At 40.1% G+C, this 24,020-nt stretch overlaps 1 non-coding gene across 1 annotated transcript; it reads left to right on the top strand.

Annotated features, from left to right (window-relative positions):
- The first annotated feature begins 16,341 nt into the window (after positions 1-16,341).
- LOC127077441 (small nucleolar RNA R71) lies at positions 16,342-16,447 on the top strand. Its single transcript, XR_007787253.1, has one exon. It is a non-coding gene; the product is annotated as a small nucleolar RNA R71 (small nucleolar RNA).
- The last annotated feature ends 7,573 nt before the right edge of the window (positions 16,448-24,020 follow it).

The raw sequence follows: 24,020 nt of genomic DNA on the forward strand, positions 1-24,020 counted from the left end.
CGAATCCACAAGAGATAGGCTACAAACCAGGTGCTCATAAAGGGAACTCCTGCTCAATCTGCAGGGGATTTCCAATCTGAATGAAGGAATGTCAACTTCCTCGAAAAGGTAGCATATCAATTTATCAATCTATAAGGGATTTTAGGTCGATCCGCACAAGGGATGACAACCATATGATTAATAACACAGACGCTAGATCCAAACTCACAGGGGAGCTAGAAGATTAGGACCAGACTCTAAAACTCTATGGGGAATCAGATGACTGAGACCAATTTCCCGATTCTCAGGGGAATTTGGTGGTGCATAATCTTCTTCTGCGCTTGCAGAGGAGACAAGCTGAAGGATGATGAAGAGGATATAAATATGCTAGGAATATGAACAAATGTCTTACCCTTTCGGAGATCATATTATCCTTGGGAGAACACTGAAGATGTCCCAATTTATCCTTTTCAGTCTCTGTGAATGTTCACTTTGTTTAAAAACAATTTATGAAATTTTTTTATTTAAAACAATGATATTTATCAATTAAAACATGCAAACATTTGTTGAACAGAAACAAATAAGAGTGCAAAGAATTGGATAAAGGCTCAAATTTATTTGATGGAACGGTAGTCGGCAAATGGCAAGACTCCATGGATCTTTACAAATTTGAAATTGCTGATATATATTGGAAAAAGGGCTACATTGAACATAATGACCATTTCTCCACCAACTATGAATCCAATGTATTTGAAGCTTCAGTTGACGATGACTGAGCGAAATTCTTTGACAGAAGACGGCTTGTAGAACAAAGTTTTGTCAGGATGCAGTTACTTGCCAAATCCCTAATTTTTGCCTAGATTGCCCCAAGGTGAGGTACTCACTCTAGCGGGATATATATTCATTTTTTATGTCTCTAAATTTTTCCTGGATCGCCCTTTCGGGTTTTCAATCCACTGAGACGCTCATTTTTTGCCTAAGCCGCCCTTTCGGGTTTTCAACTTAGCGAGCTATTTTGCTTTTATTTTAGGCGAAGTATTTCTTGACTGCATCTGAATTCACAGAATGAGTGAAATCCTCCCTATCCATAGTTGTAAGCAACAAAGCACCGCCTGAAAAGGCTCTCTTAACAACATATGGACCTTCATAGTTTGGAGTCCACTTGCCCTTGGAATCGGGCACGAAAGACAAAACTTTCTTAAGCACGAGGTCACCTTCTTGGAACGCACGAGGCTTGACCTTCTTATCAAAGGCTTTCTTCATCCTTTATTGATATAACTGACCATGACACATGGCAGTCAATCGATTCTCTTCAATCAAGTTCAAATGGTCATAATGACTCTGAACCCATTCAGCATCAGTCAACTTGGCTTCCATCAAGACTCTCATTGATGAGATCTCCACCTCTACTAGGAGCACAACCTCTATGCCATATACAAGAGAGAAAGGGGTTGCCCCTGTTGAAGTGCGTACGGATGTACGATAACCATGCGAAGCAAATTGCAGGATCTCGTGCCAATCTTTGTACGTAACAACAATCTTCTGGATAATCTTCTTGATGTTCTTATTAGCAGCTTCCACAACCCCATTCATCTTGGGTCTATAAGGAGAAGAATTATGATGTGCTATCTTGAACTCGCTACAAAGCTCTTTCATCATCTTGTTATTCAAGTTAGATCCATTATCAGTAATGATCTTATCTGGCACACCATAACGGCATACGAGTTGATTCTTGATAAACTTCACAACCACCTGCCTGGTCACATTCGCATATGATGCCGCTTCAACCCACTTGGTGAAGTAATCAATTGCTACGAGAATAAACCTGTGGCTGTTGGATGCTTTTAGCTCTATCATGCCAATCATGTTAATTCCCCACATAGAGAAAGGCCATGGTGATGAAATTACATTCAGAAGTGTCGGGGGAATATGGATCTTATCCGCATAAATCTGACACTTGTGTCATTTCTTCACATATTTGCAGCAATCAGACTCCATTGTCATTCAATAGTAGCCTGCTCTCAACATCTTCTTAGCCATGGCATGTCCATTGGAATGAGTACCAAATGAACCCTCATGGACTTCAGTCATTAACAGGTCTGCATCGTGTCTATCCACTCATCTGAGCAGAACCATGTCAAAATTTCTCTTATAAAGCACATCGCCATTGAGGTAGAAACTTCCTGATAATCTCCTCAAAGTCTTCTTATCTTTAACAGATGCCCCAGGCGGGTAAATCTGACTCTGAAGAAAACATTTGATATCATAATACCCTGGCTTATCATCTTTTACTTCTTCTACTGCAAATACATGAGCCGGTCTATCCAAGCACATCACAATGATATTGGGGACTTCATTCCAGAATTTCACCACAATCATCGAAGCAAGTGTAGCAAGTGTGTCTGGCATCCAATTCTCATCTCGAGGAATATGATGGAAGTCAACCTCAATAAAGAAAGTTGAAATCCTCCTCGCATAATCTCTGTATGGGATGAGGCCAGGCTGATTCCGCTCCCATTCACCCTTAATTTGATTAACAACAAGGGCCGAATCACCATAAACATCAAGATGCTTGATCATAAGATCAATACACTCTTCTAATCCCATAATACAGGCCTCACACTCGCCATATTATTCGTGCATTTGAAATTTAGCCTTGCTATAAAAGGAATATGTGTGCCCTGAGGAGTAATAATTACTGCCCCAATACCATTTCCATATTTATTTACAACGCCATCAAACACCATGCTCCAACGGGAACCAGGCTCTGGCCCCTCATCGAGTGTAGGCTCATCGCAATCTTTCATTTTCAAATACAAAATCTCCTCATCAGGGAAGTCGTACTGAACCGACTGATAATCCTCAATTGGTTGATATGCCAAGTGGTCAGCCAAGATACTACCTTTAATAGCCTTTTGAGCTCGATACTCAATATCATACTCAAACAACAGCATCTGCCAACGGGCAATCCTCCCAGTTGAAGCAGGCTTCTCAAAGATATACTTGATTGGATCCATTTTGGATATCAACCAAGTCGTATGATTCAACATATACTGGCGTAAGCACTTAGCAGCCCAAGCCAAAGCACAACATGTTTTCTCAAGCATTGAGTATCGAGACTCACAATCAGTGAACTTCTTACTCAGGTAATAGATAGCAGATTCTTTCTTCCCTGATTCATCATGCTGACCTAGGACACAACCCATAGAATCTTCAAGAACTGTCAGATACATAATCAAGGGTCTCCATTCCACAAGAGGAGACAGAATTGGCGGCTCGGACAGATACTCTTTGATACTATAAAAGGCCTTCTGGCGATCCTCGGTCCAATCATGATGCTGATCGTTCCGGAGGAGCTTGATATTGGCGCACATGTGGCAGTCATGCCTCGGACTTGCTTCTCAATTTTGGGCGCAGGCATCTCTTGTATTGCTTTGACCTTGGCAGGGTCAACTTCAATACCTCTTTCGCTGATAATAAAGCCCAATAACTTGCCGGAACGGACTCCAAATGTACATTTCTCAGGGTTCAGACGAAGCTTATACTTCCTCAAACGCTGAAAAAGCTTCAACAAGTGCTCTACATGTTCAACTTCCGTTCTTGACTTTGCAATCATATTATCAACATATACCTCGATCTCCTTGTGCATCATATCATGAAACAAGGTAGTCATAGTGCGTTGATACGTGGCTCTGGCGTTCTTCAAACCGAAGGGCATCACTCGATAACAGAATGTCCCGTAAGGTGTGATGAATGTTGTCTTCTCCATATCCTTGTCTTCTCCATATGCGGGGTCTCTATAGTCCACACCCATTCAGACTTTTCCATCTTTATTCAAGAACTCATCCTGATATGGCAGAGAAGATTAAAGAAGAAGTTCAGAAACCCCGCATCAATTTGCTTCTGAACTTCTTCTTTAATCTTCTCTGCCATATCAGGATGAGTTCTTCTGAGCTTCTACTTCACAGGCACACACTCAGGCTTCAAAGGCAGGAAATGTTGCACGATATCAGTATCCAGACCAGGCATGTCTTCATATGACCAGGAAAAGACGTCGACGTATTCTCGTAGCAATTCAATCAACCCCTTCTTCACAGACTCTTCCAGGAGTGCCCAAATCTTCACTTCTCACACACAATCCTCAGACCCCAAGTTGACTGTTTCCAGATTCTCGAGATGTGGCTGAATGATCTTCTCTTCGTGCTCAAGAAGATGGGTAATCTCATCAGGAATCTCTTCAACATCATCTTCCTTGGCCTTAAATACAGGGAACTCAAAGTTGGGAGATGGTGTTGGATCATTATGTTCAATGGGTTTGATCAACCTGAATAATGATTTTGGATATAAAAGAGATTTTAGAATTCAAACAAGGCAAATCATTATGTAGATGAAAAGATTGATTTTATTTTGTTTTTAGGGTTTTATGGTGATCACCAATTTTATGCAAAAAGCAAAAAGTGAAAATAATTTGGAAAAACAAACATTTAACATGAATTTATTGAATGAAATATCATTGTATTTATGTGCCAACAATGTCATCACTTCTCCTTTTGGCATGGGAGAATGGTTTTTAAACAAAAAGTGAATATTACGTTGACTTATGGAAAACTATTGGAACATCAACAGCGACCCAGTTATTGCAGTCCCCTCCAAGGATGACAAAGTTTCCAGAATCCTCCTCTGCATCATCTTCCACAACAGCAGCAACTTCTTGGTCTTCGATGGTGTGGATAAAACCACCACTCTGAAATAGACCGTGCTCGTTGAAAGTTCCTGAAGAGTACCCTATGCCAGCCCGGAATTTATTGTCTTCCAGCTTGATCATTTGTCCTAAACCATTAGGTGTGCCATGCTCAATGGCCAACTTCACATCATTATAGGACGCAAATGAAGAAGTTCCTTTCTTAGAAGGTTCAGCAATAGACAAAGCTTGGAACGACGTCCCAACTTCGTCCTCAGCATCAATGTAAGAAAAGGAAGACAAATGGCTGACCAAGAGAGCCTTCTCTCCCCCTACCACCACCAACTTTTTGTTCTTGACGAACTTCAACATCTGGTGTAGGGTGGATGTCACGGCGCCTGCCTCGTGAATCCATGGTCTGCCCAACAAATAGCTATATGATAGGTGGATATCTGATCGCGACTTTATGAGTCGAATTGGGGTACAAACTGCAAGTGCACAGTTCTATCGCGTAGTTTTAAAAGATATCGATCCCACAGGGACTTATGAATCGATATACCGTTATCTAAGGTTACTTCGTAAAGCTAAGGCGGATGATACTTTGATTTTTTCGGGAAAAATAAAAACTAAACTAAGATCTAGATTAAATATCAATTAAGCGAATATCGGTATGTAGTTCGTCGTAATTAGGGAATCAATTCTTCATTGGTTTCTTGGTTTTAAAATAAATCTTTTCGGTAGACACTATTGATTAAAAGTCTCATCTCAAACTCTCGCTCTGTTGAATAGACTATGATTTTATATTAACGTAGCTGTCACTTATTAGTTAAGTCCAAAATCACTTTTTGAAAACAATAAAATCCGTAGAAACTCTTTTTAAGAAAACACTAATCGTTTAAACACCCTTGTCTCAAACTCTCGCTCTGTTGACTTAGATTATATAATTAAATTCAAATGCTTAACTCTCGTCCTCACATTCAACCTTTAAAAATACTTTTTGAAAAAGATTAGAATTTAATTAACTCTAAAAATTGCTTTCGCCTTGATCTAGAATTAATGTCCAATTTACACTGTCCAGTTAAAAACTCAAACTCTCGTTCTATTGATTTTAACTTCTTTATGTCTTTTACTTTCGTACAAAAACCTTGTTATTAAACCTGTAAATTGAGACCATAAAAAGAGTGATTTTATTTTTAAACGTAATTGAACCGACTTATTTTTTATTCCTTCATTCCGCTTACTCTACATACCGATACCTAAATAAGTTAGCCGGACATGCTAAACAGTTCTAAATAATCATCATGCATAAATAATTCCATCTCAGACAAATAATATAAATAAACAATAAAGCAGGGCATATATAAATTCAAATAGTAATTAAAGAACCTGAATAATTTATAGCAATCTTGAACACTCCACCACAGACCGGTTGGATTTGTTCTTGAATTCTTCAATCAGACAGAAAAATAAAAGCGAAGGAATAAATAAAAAAACTAGATTCTAACGTAAGGTTAGATCCGGTGAAAGATACACAATAGTTTCCGGTGTAGAAACTATTGTGTGAAAAATTAATTAAGTGCTGAAAGCTTAACTGGAAAAGAAAATAAAAATTGCAAATAAAACAAAAACTGTAAAAAGCTGTAAAAAGGGTATGGTATGCTTGCACGGCTGGAAGAGAAAAATTTAACAAAGAGGAGCCCCCGGGAGAGAGAGCTGCAGCCGCTATTTATATTATCCCCGTTTGTAACGGTTTCCAAAACTCTTCCGTAAAAGTAGTCTTCACGTTTTCAAAGGTCAAGCGTAACAATAGGCTTTAACGTGCCTCTGTTGCGCTTCTGAAGCCAAAAATATAGGAGAATGGTGTGACGTCCGTCACACCATGTGTTATGCTCGTAACACAAGTAGGCAGAGCATGACGCTCGTCACACCTTGTGTGGCGCTCGTCACAGGCGCAACGCCTGTGCTTTTGGGCTGGGCTTTGGCTTTGTGGATTTTGCTTCTTTTCATTTCTTTTTGCACCTCCTTTTCTTCCTTTTTCACTTGTGCTTCAAATAAACTACCTGAGATAAATAGAAAGCAAAATACCAAGTAATATCGAATAAAATGAAATAAATTGAAGTGAATAATAATATAATTTAATTAAATCGAGTCCAAAAATGTGATATAGTTTCATGTTATCAAATTCCCCCATACTTAGACCGTTGCTTGTCCTCAAGCAAAATACAGTATAGAAATCGTTTTAAAAATTTAGCCAGATGAAATTTCAAAACGCACATCAATTCGTACTAGGTTGCAAGTAGATTTTGTTTAGGAGTAACTTGAGTTTAATCTTGACATCAACAACTACCGTTGCAACCTCAGATAACCTCACCTTATGCGAACCAGTTCGAGTCATGCTATTATAACTAGCCTAGTTCTTTTACTCTTATTTCACCCGTTTTCATTCTAGCGAAATCACATTAAGCCCTTTATCGTTTCGCGCACATAGTGGAGTGACCGGTTAGTGATTCTGATCCCCTTTTCAGCTTGAAGCTCTGGTACATGAGTCAGATAACTTCATTATTTAGTCCGTTGCAAATTGCGGAGGATCGGACCGTAGTCCGCCCTACCAAGTTCAGCACCAGATACCTGCCGAACCAATTCGTAATGGATCTTATCGTATTATGCTTTCGTATGATCTGCGACCTTTAGATTAAATGATCTGGTAAGGATCACCTAACTTAATTAGTGCATTTCCTGATATATATATATATATATATATATATATATATATATATATATATATATATATATATATATATATATATATATATATATATTTCTTTATTTTGGGAATCATTCACTTATGTTCATCGGCCCTCCACGTAGTTTGCTATTAAGATGGTGCTGACTTCTTGTATAAACTACTCGGGGTTACTATAAAGTTAAAAGTCCAGGGACTTGTATAACAGGTGCCTTTCTGATCTAACAAGTTGAGGTTTGTTTAGAGTGTTGGGGCGGTAATAATTTTTGTCTTAATTGTCTCAAGTTTGATAAAATAGGCAACCTTTATACTTACTGAGTGTGTTGAATTTTTGTTGTGGCTCATGAAAATTTTGAGGGAATAGATAATAGAAATTTTTCACACTAGGGGCTTAACTTAAAATAAATCTATATTATAATAAAAAATTTTTATATATATATATATATTCTTTTTTTTTATATATAATAGAAAGGGAAATAACATTGAAAGGAAAGATAACATACTTGAAAAAGGGAAGATTGAAAGAACAAGGTTGTCCTCCCCACACTTAAATGAAACATTGTCCCCAATTGTTTCAAAGAAAACAAAAGAAATACAAAAAGGGAAAAGAAAAGGAAACTAAAGTCAATGCTGCCTTCCGCCTCTTGTTCTTGGACCTGGTGATCGTTGACGTACTTCTAAGTCGTCAAACCTGTTGAGCAACTCAGTGAACCGCTGATCGGTTATGGCATTCCTCGCTTCCTGTTGTTGTTGCATCTGGCGTATCATTTGCATCATTTCGAGATTCTGTGCTTGCATACCATCGATAGCATCCATGATGTCGTCGTTGGTTGCAGGTCTTCTTCGTCGACGACGTCGTGAGGATGTACCAGCTCTATTATCGGAAGGGTTTAGAGGGACTGATTGTTGTGCAGGAGCCTGATCACCTTGCTCCATCTCTTCAAACTCGTCTGCAGGCGGGTTTTCATGTGAAGGCTCGGTAGCTTCGGGAGCATTCAGATCATAGATGTGGCGGTTGGGATTTGTGACATCTGTTAGGGCAATATTGGGTAAAACAACGCTTGGGACTTCCTGGTTGTTCACCATAAGGTAATATTTTCCACCTACTCTGTTTTTGATTAGACGGCTGGACCGACAGTAGCTTATATCCATAGATAGGGGAGGTAAAGATTCTAAATTTTGGAGTCGGTCCCCTAGGTTTAAGCCAAGTGCTATTGTGGTTATTAAACCACCAATTACAAAAGGATGACGGCCTCTAGCACATAGGGTGCGGATGTGATAAAATAGGAAGGAGGCAGCGTTTACCTGAGTATCGCTTTCAAACACACATTGGAGGAAGAATAATTCTTTGGCGTTTACTTTGTTGTTGTTCGGTCTTCCAAAAACTGTGTTTTGCAGGATGCGGATAAAGTACCGGATGGTTGGGTTATGTATATGGGAAGCAAGGAGCACATCCCAGTTGTTGGTTTCTACACCGGATATTTTCCTAAAGAGGTCAAAGGCGTGTATGTGCCACTGGGAATTCGGAGGGATTCTCGGGTGGACTCGGTCTCCTACAGGGAACTGTAGCATGGTGCTCAACTGATCCTGGGATAGCTAGTATTCGGTGTTGAACATACGGAAGGTTGCGGTACCGGTTAAGTACTCGTCTTCACCGGCAGGAGTGTTGTACGAATAGGAACTAAAAAATTCTAAGGTTAGGGATGGGTAGGTAGGTTGATTACGAGTGCACAAAAAGGTTAAACCAGCAAGGCGGAGCATCCATTCTATACCTTGAAGTAATCCTAATTCTTGTAAACAAGTTAAATCAGGGTACCTGGTGGATTAGACGCCTCGCTGTTGGAAACGCTCGAATTGCTCCCTTTGATAATCTTCATCTTCGGATCGGAAGATGATATTTCCGAAATTTTGGTTTCCCGCCATACTGATAAGTGATTTGAAAGAGGTAAAAGGTAAGAAGATGAAATGTATTTGATAGAATGGTTTGTGGTGTATGAAGAAAGGTATGGTGGGTATTTATAGGAAAAAACTTGGAAGTTGGAAAGGGAGTGGTTGAAAAGTAAATAAATGTGGGTAGATGTGAATAAATGGGGAAGGTGAAAAGGTGGGATGGTGTAACGATCGTGTCTCCAACGGTTAGTAACATTCACATAGCCAGACGGTGTCACGCTCGTGACAGGGGCGTTACGGGCGTCACAAGCACTTGGTGTGACGTCCGTCATGGATTGTGTGACGCTCGTCACACAGTCATTCTGGCAACGTACTCTGTTTTTACCATTATATTTTATTGCTGTTATTTTGTCACGCATATGTTTATTTTATTTTGCTATTGTGATACTTCTAAATTGCCTTGCATGCTATTCTACTTTCCATAATATATATCTATTTTTAATAAGTCATGTAGGTAGCAACAGTAGAGAGCATTATTGCTAGATATTGCATAAGCCACAATAAAGTAAAATAAATCAATAACTTCATAAAATAATCATAATGTAACATTGGAAGACAAAAGCAAACATGCGAAAGAAAAACAAATACGAACATAGTTTGAAACAACATTAATGAATAATCTAACTAAAACTAAATAACTAAGAAAAACATCTTCTATCCATCTGCATAATCTCTGGCCGAAGGAGCAAAGGAGTTAACACGGTTTAGCAACTCGTGGAACTGATTTGTCATACCGCTCATGTATCCCAGAAATTCTCGTCCCATATTAGCTAACTCTTCTCTGAGGGCGTCTTGTTCTGACATCAAAGCTTGAATGGTGGTGTTATAATCAACTCCGGGCATATGATGTCTAGGATCGGGTATTGCCGATTCTTCGGTTGGAACAGGTTGAGGAGGAGGATCAATATCATAATAACCAGATGGTGTATGAGGGTCAGATTCAGCATAAGGGATCTGGTCGTCACAAATCTCATAGTCCTGGATGGATTCAGTAGATCTAGTAGGAGAGGGTGTTGCGTTCAGATTGTAGAGCCAGTTATTGCGGTTATGAACACTAGTCCTCGGACTAGGCAAGGTGAATAGGCAAAGAACTTGGTTATTAATTATAAGCTCAAACTCTTCAGGCCCTAAGTTTGCTATAAACATAGTGTTGAAAAGGAAGGGTATACTCATAATCGCAATGCCGCAAAAAGGGCTTAAGTCAAGCATAGGCTGACGTAATCCGATAGCATTACCAATCATGGTTATCAAACCGCCTATTTGAATTGATTCTCGTTCATCTTGGATAAGGCGGTCAAAATTCGCCAACATAAAAGTGGCACCGTTTACTGGACGGTTCTGGGAAGCGCAAAATATGATGAAGAGTTCATCACGTGAAACTGAGGTACTGTTTGTCTTCTTCCCAAATAAGGTGTGGGTCAGGATCCTATGGAAATAACGGAAGGCCGGGTTATGTATGTTTCTAGAAAGAAACTCATGTTCCTCGGGATCATCATTTTCAGTCAAGCTTCCCCAGAAGTGTTCAAGTTCTCTGTATTCAAAAAGTTCTTCTTGGCTCACTGTGAATGTATCAAGGGAGGTAGGGAAACCTAAAAGGTTGGTAAAATCTCGAATGTTAAATTGGTACTCCATATTGAACATTCTGAACTGGATGAAAGCTCTGCTTATTCCTTTTCCATGGCTAGGTAGATAGATCAGAGAGCTAAGGAATTCCAGATTCAGTCTTCGATAAGTGACGAAATGTCTTCGAATAGGAGTGGTTTCCCACCCTATCTGACTCAGCAAAAACAGGACACACTCTCTTAGTCCAACGGCAGTCATTGCCCAATCATCAGCATACAAACTAGGTAGCATCTCTCTCGCGGCTAGTTCCTCAAACTTTTGTTTCTGAGCTTTCCCTCTGAATTTGATACCCATACGATCAATTTGTCCCATCAGCTTAATGTTAGCTAGAGAAAAGATAAAACAAGAGTTTTAGTCAGGATTTGGCCAAATGCCGAAAGAAGAAAAGAAAAGTTTTTAATAAATTAAAATAAATTAAGAATGAATACTAAATAGAGTTTAAAAGAAAAAGGAATAATTAAAGAAGAAATAAAAATAAAATAAAAATTGTGGGTTGTCTCCCACGAAGCGCTTTGTTTAATGTCGCAAGCTCGACATAAAAACTATCAAATATAATCTATAAATTCTGGAGGCATTACGTCTAAGTGCAAGACTTGCGAATCTTCATTATTTTCTGCATAGTGATAATGTTTTAGATGCTGCCCGTTCACGATAAATGGTTCTATAGATTTTCCTTTAATTTCTACCGCTCCACTGGGAAAAACATTGGTTATTTGGAAAGGGCCTGACCATCTAGAACGTAGTTTTCCTGGGAATAACTTAAGTCTAGAGTTGAACAAAAGGACTACATCGCCTTGTTTGAAGATTTTTCTCGATATACGTTTATCATGCCATTTCTTTGTTCTTTCTTTGTAGATTCTGGCATTTTCGTAGGCGTCTTGTCGAAGTTCCTCTAATTCGTTTATGTCAAGAATTCGCTTTTCACCAGCGTCCCTATAGTTTAAATTTAGATTTTTAATAGCCCAGTAGGCCTTATGTTCTAATTCTACCGGGAGGTGGCAAGATTTTCCATAAATAAGCTTAAATGGGGTTGTCCCTATGGGAGTTTTGTAAGCAGTTTGATATGCCCATAAAGCTTCTGGTAATTTCGATGACCAGTCTTTCCTTGAGGTGGCGACTGTTTTTTCTAATATTTGTTTAATTTCTCTGTTAGACAGCTCCACTTGTCCACTGGTTTGAGGGTGATAAGGTGTTGCTACTCTATGTCTCACACCATACTTAAACAGTAGTTTTTCGAGTATCTTAGATATGAAATGCGATCCACCATCACTGATTACTATTCTTGGGACACCAAATCTTGGAAATATTATATTCTAAAGAGTCTAGTTACTACTCGTGTGTCGTTTGTTGGAGAAGCTATAGCTTCAATCCATTTTGATACATAGTCAACCGCCACGAGTATGTACTTGTTACCGAAAGAAGGTGGGAAAGGTCCCATGAAGTCTATTCCCCACACGTCGAAAATCTCTACTTCCAAAATGCCTTTTTGTGGCATCTCGTCACGTCTAGATATGTTTCCTGTGCGTTGACATCTATCACATTTCTTAATAGCCGCATGCACATCCTTCCATATATTTGGCCAATAAAAACCGGCTTGTAGGATTTTGGAGCAGGTCTTGGATGTACTTGCATGTCCACCATAAGGAGCGGAGTGACAGTGTTGGATTATATTTTCTACCTCTTCTTCGGGTATGCACCGACGGAAAATACCATCGGGGCCTCTTTTGAAAAGTAAAGGGTCATCCCAGTAATAGTGTTTTATGTCATAGAAGAATCGTTTCTTTTGCTGGTAGGATAAAGTAGGTGGAACTATTCCGGCAGCTAAATAGTTGACGAAGTCAGCGTACCATGGTGTAGCAGATATAGCTAAGGTGGTTTCTACCTGTTTATCAGCTTTATTTTCTTCCAAAGTAGCTATAAGTTTATCGTACGAGAAATCATCGTTAATTGATGTTCTTTCCGGTTCAAGGTTCTCGAGTCTAGAGAGGTGATCTGCTACTACGTTTTCAGTCCCTTTCTTGTCTTTGATTTCCAAATCGAACTCTTGTAGCAACAAGATCCACCTAAGGAGCCTAGGTTTAGCATCCTTTTTTGTTAAGAGGTACTTGATAGCGGCGTGGTCAGTGTAAACGATTATTTTGGCTCCGACCAAGTAAGAACGAAATTTATCTAGCGCAAATACTACTGCTAAAAGTTCTTTCTCAGTTGTGGCGTAATTCATTTGTGCTTCATCTAGAGTTCTACTTGCGTAATATATGACGTGAAGCTTTTTATCCTTTCGTTGTCCTAAAACAGCACCCACCGCGTAATCACTGGCATCACACATTATCTCGAATGGTTCATTCCAATCTGGTGTCTGCATTATGGGCGCGGAGATCAATGCTTGTTTAAGCGTTTGAAATGCTTCTAAACATTTATTGTCGAATATGAATTCAGCATCCTTCATCAATAGCCCGGTTAAAGGTTTAGTTATTTTAGAGAAGTCTTTAATGAATCGTCGGTAAAAACCGGCGTGTCCTAAGAAGCTCTATTTTGGCATTCTTCAATGAATCGTCGGTAAAAACCGGCGTGTCCTAAGAAGCTCTATTTTCGCACTTCTCTCACAGTTATCGGAGGTTGAAGGTTTTCAATTACCTCTATTTTGGCTTTGTCTACTTCAATTCCTCTATTTGAGATGATGTGTCCTAAAACAATTCCTTCTTGTACCATAAAGTGACATTTTCCCCAATTAAGTATTAGGTTAACTTTTACACATCGTTCTAGAACTCTTTCTAGATTTTCGAGGCATTCTTCAAAGCTTTGTCCGCATACGGAAAAATCGTCCATAAATACTTCCATGATGTTTTCGAGAAAATCGGTGAATATTGCCATCATGCACCTTTGGAAGGTTGCAGGAGCATTGCACAAGCCAAACGGCATTCGTCGATAAGCGAAGGTACCAAAAGAACATGTGAACGTTGTCTTTTCTTGGTCATGGGGATGAATTGGTATTTGAAAGAAGCCTGAATAACCGTCTAGATAGCAGAAATGAGAATGTTTTGCTAATCGTTCTAACATCTGGTCAATGAATGGTAAAGGGAAATGATCTTTTCGGGTTGCTCTGTTTAGTTTCCTATAGTCAATGCATATTCTCCATCCCGATTCGATTCGTTTGGTTATAGTTTCTCCTTTTTCATTTTCAATAACCGTTATACCTCCTTTCTTTGGTACTACGTGTACCGGACTAACCCATTTGCTATCAGATATAGGATATATGATACCTGCCTCTAATAACTTGGTTATTTCTTTCTTCACTACCTCACTCAGGATCGGGTTTAGTCTCCTCTGGTGTTCCCTAGAAGTTTTACAGTCTTCTTCTAGCATGATGCGGTGCATACAAATAGAAGGACTTACTCCTTTAAGATCGGTGATGTTATATCCTAGTGCGGTTGGATATTTTCTTAAGATATGCAGGAGTTTTTCGGTTTCGAGTTTTCCTAGGTCTGCATTAACTATCACTGGTCGTTCAAGTTCTAAGTCTAGGAATTCATATCTCAGATTTTTGGGAAGTGTTTTCAGGTCAAGGGTTGGTTTCTTAAGGCATTGTGTAGGGTCCGGTGTTATTGCTAAACATTGGTTAAGTTTATCTTCTACAAGGCAGTCAAATGATTCGTCTTTTTCTAACTTTGTTTCTTTTATGCATTCATCGATGATATCCATGAAGTAACATGTATCTTCTATTGCAGGTGCTTTCAAAAATTGGGATAGAATGAACTCAATTTTCTCTTCTCCTACTTCGAAAGTGAGTCGTCCTCGTTTTACGTCTATGATTGCACCGGCAGTTGCTAAGAATGGTCTTCCCAATATAATGGGTGTAACTTCATCTTCTCTTATGTCCATAATTATAAAATCGGTTGGGATATAGAATTGACCTATGCGCACGGGAACGTTTTCAAGAATTCCTATAGGATATCTAACGGAACGATCCGCTAGTTGCACAAACATTTTAGTTGGTATTAATTCTCCCATTTCTAGTTTCTTGCATATGTATAAAGGCATAACACTAATACCGGCTCCTAAATCGCATAAGGCTTTGTCTATGACAAATTTTCCTATGTGACAGGGTATAGAGAAACTACCTGGATCTTTAAGTTTAGGAGGCATATTCTGGATTATAGCGCTACATTCAACGGTGAGTGTAACGGTTTCGCTATCTTCAAGTTTCCTTTTATTAGAAAGAATTTCTTTTAAGAACTTAGCATATGAGGGCATCTGCGTAATAGCTTCTGTAAAAGGAATTGTGACGTTTAATTGTTTCAGTAGGTCAACAAATTTTTTAAATTTGCCCGCATCTTTGGTTTTACTAAGCCTTTGAGGGTAAGGGATAGGTGGTTTATATGGTGGTGGAGGTACATAAGGTTCTTTCTTTTCTACGGTTTCCTTATTACTCTCTTCCTTTTCCTTAGGTTTATTTTCTTCCTCAGTTGACTTTTTAGAGTTTTGGTTCTCAGTTCTTGGATCAGACGGTCCTTCCACTTCCGTTCCACTTCTTAGTATGATTGCATGAGCGTGGCTTCTCGGGTTAGGTTGGGGCTGTCCAAGAAATGTACCAGTTGGGGCAGCAGTAGGTGCTTCTTGTTGAGCTATCTGTGATATTTGCGTTTCCAGCATTTTGTTATGGGTAGCCAGGGCATCTACCTTATTTGCTAGTTGTTTAATTTGTTCGCCAGTGTGTACATTCTGGTTTAAGAAATCTTTATTGGTTTGCTGTTAAGAAGCTATGAAGTTTTCCATCATGATTTCCAAGTTGGATTTCCAAGGAACGTTATTGTTAGGTGTAGATGGGATCGACTTCTGATATCCAAGAGGTATAGTTGGGGCTTGATTTGGAGCTTGTCCAGGCGCGTATAAGGCATTAGTACTCTTATATGAAAAATTAGGATGATTCTTCCAGTTGGAGTTATAGGTATGCGAGTAGGGATTTCCTTGAGCATAGTTTACTTGCTCCGCTTGGATTCCTGTTAGGAGCTGACAATCTGCAGGAGTGGGACCTTGGATTCCACAAACTTCGCAATTCTGAGTTATGGCAACCACGGCGGCTGGAGGTGATACATTTAAACTTTCAATTTTCTAGACCAGAGCATCCACTTTTGCATTAACATGATCAAGGTTACTTATTTCGTACATGCCACTTTTCGTTTGAGGTTTTTCTACCATTGTTTGTTCGCTTCCCCACTGATAGTGGTTTTGGGCCATGCTCTCGATAAGTTGGTAAGCATCAGCGTAAGGTTTGTTCATAAGTGCACCACCTGCGGCGGCATCTATTGTTAACCTCGTGTTGTACAAGAGACCATTATAGAAGGTATGAATCACTAACCAGTCCTCTAAACCATGGTGCGGACAAGTCTCATCATGTCTTTGTATCTTTCCCATGCTTCGAAAAGAGACTCGTTATCTTTCTGTTTAAATCCATTTATCTGGGCTCTCAACATAGCTGTTTTGCTTGGAGGAAAATATCGGGCAAGAAAGACTTTCTTCAGCTCGTTCCATGTGGTAACTGAGTTGGAAGAAAGAGACTGAAGCCATCGTCTAGCGCTATCTCGTAACGAGAAAGGAAAGAGACGAAGTCGAATTGTCTCTGAAGTGACACCATTAGCTTTAACAGTATCAGCGTATTGGACAAATACGGATAAATGAAGGTTTGGATCCTCGGTAGGATTTCTAGAGAATTGGTTTTGTTGCACTGCCTGCAACAATGAAGGTTTAAGTTCGAAGTTGTTTGCTTCGATTGCGGGTGGAGCAATACTCGAATGCGGCTCATCTTGCGATGGAGCGGCGTAAGGAAGAAGATTTTTGAGATCAAGAATTTCGATAGGAGGGAGATTGTTTGCAGCACGATATTCCCGAATTCGTCGTAAGACTCGGAGATATAATTCGATGTCGTTGATTCGTAAGTAGAACGGCTCGCCTTATGAGCGAGTATGTGGCATAGAAATCAACGAAAGAAATAATAAAAAAAACCTTAGTCTGTACAGCGTAACAGAAGAGTTACGATATCGACTAAATAAAAGTCTCCGGCAACGGCGTCAAAAACTTGATCGCGACTTTATGAGTCGAATTGGGGTACAAACTGCAAGTGCACAGTTCTATCGCGTAGTTTTAAAAGATATCGATCCCACAGGGACTTATGAATCGATATACCGTTATCTAAGGTTACTTCGTAAAGCTAAGGCGGATGATACTTTGATTGTTTCGGGAAAAATAAAAACTAAACTAAGATCTAGATTAAATATCAATTAAGCGAATATCGGTATGTAGTTCGTTGTAATTAGGGAATCAATTCTTCATTGGTTTCTTGGTTTTAAAATAAATCTTTTCGGTAGACACTATTGATTAAAAGTCTCATCTCAAACTCTCGCTCTGTTGAATAGACTATGATTTTATATTAACGTAGCTGTCACTTATTAGTTAAGTCCAAAATCACTTTTTGAAAACAATAAAATCCGTAGAAACTCTTTTTAAGAAAACACTAATCGTTTAAACACCCTTGTCTCAAACTCTCGCTCTGTTGACTTAGATTATATAATTAAATTCAAATGCTTAACTCTCGTCCTCACGTTCAACCTTTAAAAATACTTTTTGAAAAAGATTAGAATTTAATTAACTCTAAAAATTGCTTTCGCCCTGATCTAGAATTAATGTCCAATTTACACTGTCCAGTTAAAAACTCAAACTCTCGTTCTATTGATATTAACTTCTTTATGTCTTTTACTTTCGTACAAAAACCTTGTTATTAAACCTGTAAATTAAGACCATTAAAAGAGTGATTTTATTTTTAAACGTAATTGAACCGACTTATTTTTGATACCTTCATTCCGCTTACTCTACATACCGATACCTAAATAAGTTAGCCGGACATGCTAAACAGTTCTAAATAATCATCATGCATAAATAATTCCATCTCAGACAAATAATATAAATAAACAATAAAGCAGGGCATATATAAATTCAAATAGTAATTAAAGAACCTGAATAATTTATAGCAATCTTGAACACTCCACCACAGACCGGTTGGATTTGTTCTTGAATTCTTCAATCAGACAGAAAAATAAAAGCGAAGGAATAAATAAAAAAACTAGATTCTAACGTAAGGTTAGATTCGGTGAAAGATACACAATAGTTTCCGGTGTAGAAACTATTGTGTGAAAAATTAATTAAGTGCTGAAAGCTTAACTGGAAAAGAAAATAAAAATTGCAAATAAAACAAAAACTGTAAAAAGCTGTAAAAAGGGTATGGTATGCTTGCACGGCTGGAAGAGAAAAATTTAACGAAGAGGAGCCCCCGAGAGAGAGAGCTGCAGCCACTATTTATATTTTCCCCGTTTGTAACGGTTTCCAAAACTCTTCCGTAAAAGTAGTCTTCACGTTTCCAAAGGTCAAGCGTAACAATAGGCTTCAACGTGCCTCTGTTGCGCTTCTGAAGCCAAAAATATAGGAGAATCGTGTGACGTCCGTCACACCATGTGTTACGCTCGTAACACAAGTAGGCAGAGCGTGACGCTCGTCACAGGCGCAGTGCCTGTGCTTTTGGGCTGGGCTTTGGCTTTGTGGATTTTGCTTCTTTTCATTTCTTTTTGCACCTCCTTTTCTTCCTTTTTCACTTGTGCTTCAAATAAACTACCTGAGATAAATAGAAAGCAAAATACCAAGTAATATCGAATAAAATAAAATAAATTGAAGTGAATAATACTATAATTTAATTAAATCGAGTCCAAAAATGTGATATAGTTTCATGTTATCAATATCCATGACCTGAAAAGTGATCTGGAAATCATTTGGTCCAAGCTTGACTGGGAGCTCAACCTCTCCAATCACAGTTTTGCGCTATCCATTAAAAGCTTTGACGACCACTCCACTCTGCCTCATGGGAGGCCCCTGGTATGACAATCTTGCCAGAGTGGATTTTGGCAACATATTCAGTGATGATCCAGTGTCTACCAGCACCTTAGGCATGGCATCATCCTTGCAGCTCATAGAAATGTGAAGTGCCAAATTATGGTCTCTTCCCTCCTTGGGGAGATCAGCATCACAGAAACTCAGATTGTTACAAGCAGTAATGTTTGCAACAATACTATCAAGTTATTATATTGTGACGTCATGATCTACATACGCCACGTCCAATACCTTCTGCAGAGCTTCACGGTGTGGCTTAGAATTCATTAACAAAGACAACACAAATATCTTTGATGGCGTTTGTAGAAGCTAATCTACAACGTCGTACTCACTCCTATTGATGAGCCTCAACATCTCGTCACAGTCCTCTTTCATCATGCCATTCTGGCCAGCAGGGACATGAGTTCTAACAGCGGCAACAGGTCTATTAACAGTAAGTGCCGGATTCGGAGAATTGGAAGAATTTCCAACCGGACGGGTAGCACAATCAGCAGTATCAGCCCTTCTGGGGTCAGCGTTGGGTTTCGGCGGCGCCGAGAATACACGGCCACTACGGGTCAAACCACTGACGTCAGCAATATTAACAACAGAGGTGGAGGGTAGGGGCACCTCCTTCCCATCTTCCAATGCCACAACATTATAACGATAGGGAACAGCCTTGTTGGAAGAGTATGACACAGGGCCATCTGGCTTAATTATGAGAGTAGGAGAAGCCTTCTGGTTGTTGCCATCGTACCGGACGACAACAGGCTCAGGTATTCTGAATACCGGTGATATCACATTAACTTCATTATCCTCATCACGATTCTGAAGTATTTTAATCACACCTTCATCCAACATTTCTTGGATGTCTTTTCTAACTTAACAACATCCCCTCTCATTGACAGTGCAAACATGACATTTGTCATGGTCATTCTCATAGTGACTGTATTCACACAACAGTTTATGCATCTCGACCAAAGATTGTCGGATATGGCTGACATATCGGACCTTATACTTTCCAGGGCAACCCTGAACCATGTTGACAGCAGACTTCCCATGCTCGGGCAATGGGTTCTTCTTCACGTTAGGACCTACGTCCTCGAAAAATAGAATACCACTTCTCACAAGGTCTTGAACCTTAGTCTTCAACGGGTAACAATTCTCCACGTCATGTCCGGGAGCACCGGAATGATAAACACAATGAAGCTCAGGCTTATACCACCACTGAGGGTTGGTAGGTATAGTTGGTGGGTCACGTGGAGTGATCAGTTTCCTTTCTATTAAAGAAGGATATAGCTCTGCATAGGTCATGGGAATAGGATCAAAAGTGACCCTTTTCCTATCATAACTTGTACTGGTCTGATTGTTGTTTCGAGGTTGGTAGGCCTGCTGCTGAGGACGGTGATGTTGTTATTGATACTATTGATGTTGTTGTTGATGGTTTTGATTGGAATGCTGATAGTGCTGGTTTTCTCTGAAAACAGGTGATATGTGAGCCACCTGATGCTGGTTACCAGCGGGACGCACGGTCTTCCTCTTCACAGAGGGTCTTCTGGATTTAATATGGGAGGTCACGACATGTGCCTCACCATCTTTCTTCTTCACAAACGCCCCATAACATTTGGCAGAAGAGCCTTCTTCTCTAGTCAGGCGCCCTTCCCTGACTCCTTCTTCCAGACGCATCCCCATATTTACCATCTCGGTGAAGTCAGAAGGAGCGCTGACAATCATCTGCTCGTAATAGAATGAACTCAAGGTCTTCAGAAAGATCTTGGTCATCTCTTTTTCTTCCAGCAGAGGCACAATCTGTGCAGCCAATTCTCGCCACCTCTGGGCGTACTCCTTAAAAGTCTCTTTGTCCTTCTGGGACATGGCCCTCAATTGATCCCTATCGGGAGCCATGTCAACATTATATTTGTATTGCTTGACGAAGGCTTTGCCAAGGTCGTTGAAGGATCAGATGTTCGCACTATCCAGGCCCATGTACCATCTCAGAGCGGCACTGGACAAGCTGTCCTGGAAATAGTGGATTAGGAGCTGATCATTGTCGGTCTGAGTCGACATTTTACGTGCATACATAACCAAGTGGCTGAGCGGGCAAGTGTTTCCTTTGTACTTTTCAAATTCAGGCACTTTGAATTTTACAGGAATCTTGACATTTGAAACCAGAAAAAGTTCAGTAGCAGACTTGCCAAAGAGGTCCTTCCCTCTGAGAGTTTTGAGTTCCTTGCGGAGCTCAAGAAACTGATCGGTCATAGCATCCATCTTTTCATACACGTCTGGGCCCTCAGATGGCTCAGAGTGATAAATGGTGTCATCTACTCTCGGCATAATATGCACGACCGGAGGTGGCACAGTAAGGACCGGGCTAGATGCCGGCAGAGAAGCAAACGTTGGGGCGAGACCCTCAAGAACAAAGTTCGCGGGCATCCCCCAGGGAAACCCGGCTGGCATAGCAGTAGGCGCGAAGTCAACGCTTGCAGCAGGCACTGGTTAAGAGGCAAACTCAGAGATGACTGCCCTCTGGGGAGGAGTTAAAGGCGTTGGAGACGACTCGCTTTGGGCAGCCAAGAAAGACTCCATCAGGGCAGTCAATCTTGCCACTTCCTCCTTGAATTCTCTGTTCTCTTGCTTTAAGTGATCCATCAGTCTTGAATAGTTGGCTCTGGTGTAGTACCGGTGCTCAACTTGTCTTCAAAATAAACGAAGAACACAAAGCTAGACCACTGAACAAGTAACCCTGAATCAAAACCTGCTTATGCACATTATGCATGCAATGCTTGTGCATATGATTTATTTTTCAATCAGAGGAACTTTTAGAGTTCTATTTGCAAATATTGGAAAATATTAATCATTTAGACATATATGGAAATATCATATCAATATTATCTGGAAAATATTTTTACACCAAAGAAGTACAGTCTTGGTAACCAAATAATATAATACAAGAGACAAGGAAAATGAGCATCCTATGGAACCCTAGAAACAATCATCTAAAGCTCTTGAGACCGGAAGATAAGCTGCACGAAGCCTCTTCACCTCCCTCTCATAGGCTGCCTCCATATCTGCCTTCTCCTTGGCGAGTCGGTCGTACTTACTCTTCCAAAACCTGGAAGACTGAGGAAGAAGAGAAGTCACCACATCATCAGGCTCGTCGATAACCTGATGCTCCAGAAACTCTATCAATGCATCCTTATCTCTAAGCTGCTGAAGTAGCTCCTCTCGCTCGCGGACCCAAGCACGTGAACGGTCTTCGTATCTCAACTCCTCTACTCCTTGGTCAGGGAGGGTTGAAGGCCCAACCATAACCAAAGGTGTAGGTGTCGGGTAATCATAAGGCATAAGGTACTCAGAAGCTCTCCTCCTAACCCATGAGGTATAGGGTTCCAAAGCAATACAATTCTTCGGACCAAGCTCTTTCCTTCCTTTCCTATGGATATTGCGCCTAGCGCGGACCATCCTGCCCTTCAAGCCTTGGGGATCTTTACCCTCTTGAAAGAACACACCTTCTACAGAAATGTTATTAGGTTTATCCTTTAAGGGGAACCCAAGCTGACGACGTGTTAAAACAGGGTTGTAGTTAATCCCACCACATGTACCAAGAAGAGGCACATTGGAGAATTCACCACAAGAGTCAATAATTTGCACACCATCATATACACGGTTGTACCAAAAGATATCATCATTACTGAGAGACATAAGTCTCGTGGACCACCGTAGACATCCTTTGTTCTCCTTGAAGACGAGCGTCTGTGGCAAGTGCGAAATAAACCACTTGTACAACAGAGGCAAACAGCATACAATGGTACCACCACCCTTTGCATTCCTCATATGCAAAGAGAAATAAGTGTCACCCAATAGAGTAGGAATGGGATTAAGAGTAGAGAAAATCCTAATGGCGTTCACATCCACCAACTTGTCGATGTTGGGGAATAACACTAGCCCATAGATGAGAAGTACAAATATGGCCTCAAAGGCGTCCTCACTCATGGCCTTCCCATACATAGTAGCTTGAGCAAGTAGGAAATCAGATGGGAGACCTTGAATTCCACCTTTGGTAGTCATATGAGCACCAACCAGAGATTCATCTATATTCAACAGATCAACAATCTCTTGAGAAGTAGGAACCCTCTCCAAACCACTGAACGGTAACTGATCTAGAATAGGTATACCCACAAGATAGGCATACTCCTTAAGTGTAGGCCAAAGCTGGAAATCCAAAAATGTGAAGCAACGATACAAGGGATCATAGAACTGCACCAATACACTCATCAGACCTTCATCCACCTGAGTAGCAAGAATAAACAAGAGCTTTCCATGACGAGCCTTGAACTCTAAGGGATCTAATACATAGGATGTCAAGCTCCTTAACTCTTTCAAGTCTGGCTGTTTGAAACTGTACTTCTTCGTATTCCTTCTTTGTCTATCCATGTCTGGAAATTTGCAAATAGACCTCTTAAGATCCTTGAAAATTTTCTCATTGTTGATGATATGGATGTGTATGAATGCATGAATGCATGGATGCAACAATCACACTCAAGGATCAAGCAAGTCACACCATACAAAGGTCATGGGATGGATTAAGTCATCCTTAATATCAATCATCCATTTTGGTGGATTATGGTTTACACCTTATCAACACCCAAGTTCCATTGATATTAAGGATATACAAGAACAGATCAACCATGAATCAAGGGTTTGTTTCAAGTCACGGGCATGGAGTCTCGGTTAAGAACCACCCAAAGGGAGTGTACTATGGTTTAAACCTGCCAATCATGTTCTACAAGAGGTTCCCATAGTCATCATCCCATCTTTCGGATATTATTGGATAAACGACTACTCGAATTCCAAAAATATTCTCAAGAGAGACTCTTATGAGTGTAGTATCGCGTAACAATCTTATCAAATCTTACACTTGAACGACCTTCACACTACGTCCTAAAAAATAGACAAGATGGGCTTGGTAAACTAAGGTCCTTGGCTTCTAAGGCATATATTGGAAAGAGTAATGCCTAACCACGACTACTCGTGTGACATTATTGATCCCAACATAACCTCCACCAAGTGAATGGGCTTGTAAGTCAACTTGCTAAGGAATAACTCCACACAAGTCAACAAGACTATGCCATT

This window comes from Lathyrus oleraceus, chromosome 4, assembly GCF_024323335.1.
Source record: "Lathyrus oleraceus cultivar Zhongwan6 chromosome 4, CAAS_Psat_ZW6_1.0, whole genome shotgun sequence".
NCBI lineage: Eukaryota > Viridiplantae > Streptophyta > Magnoliopsida > Fabales > Fabaceae > Lathyrus > Lathyrus oleraceus.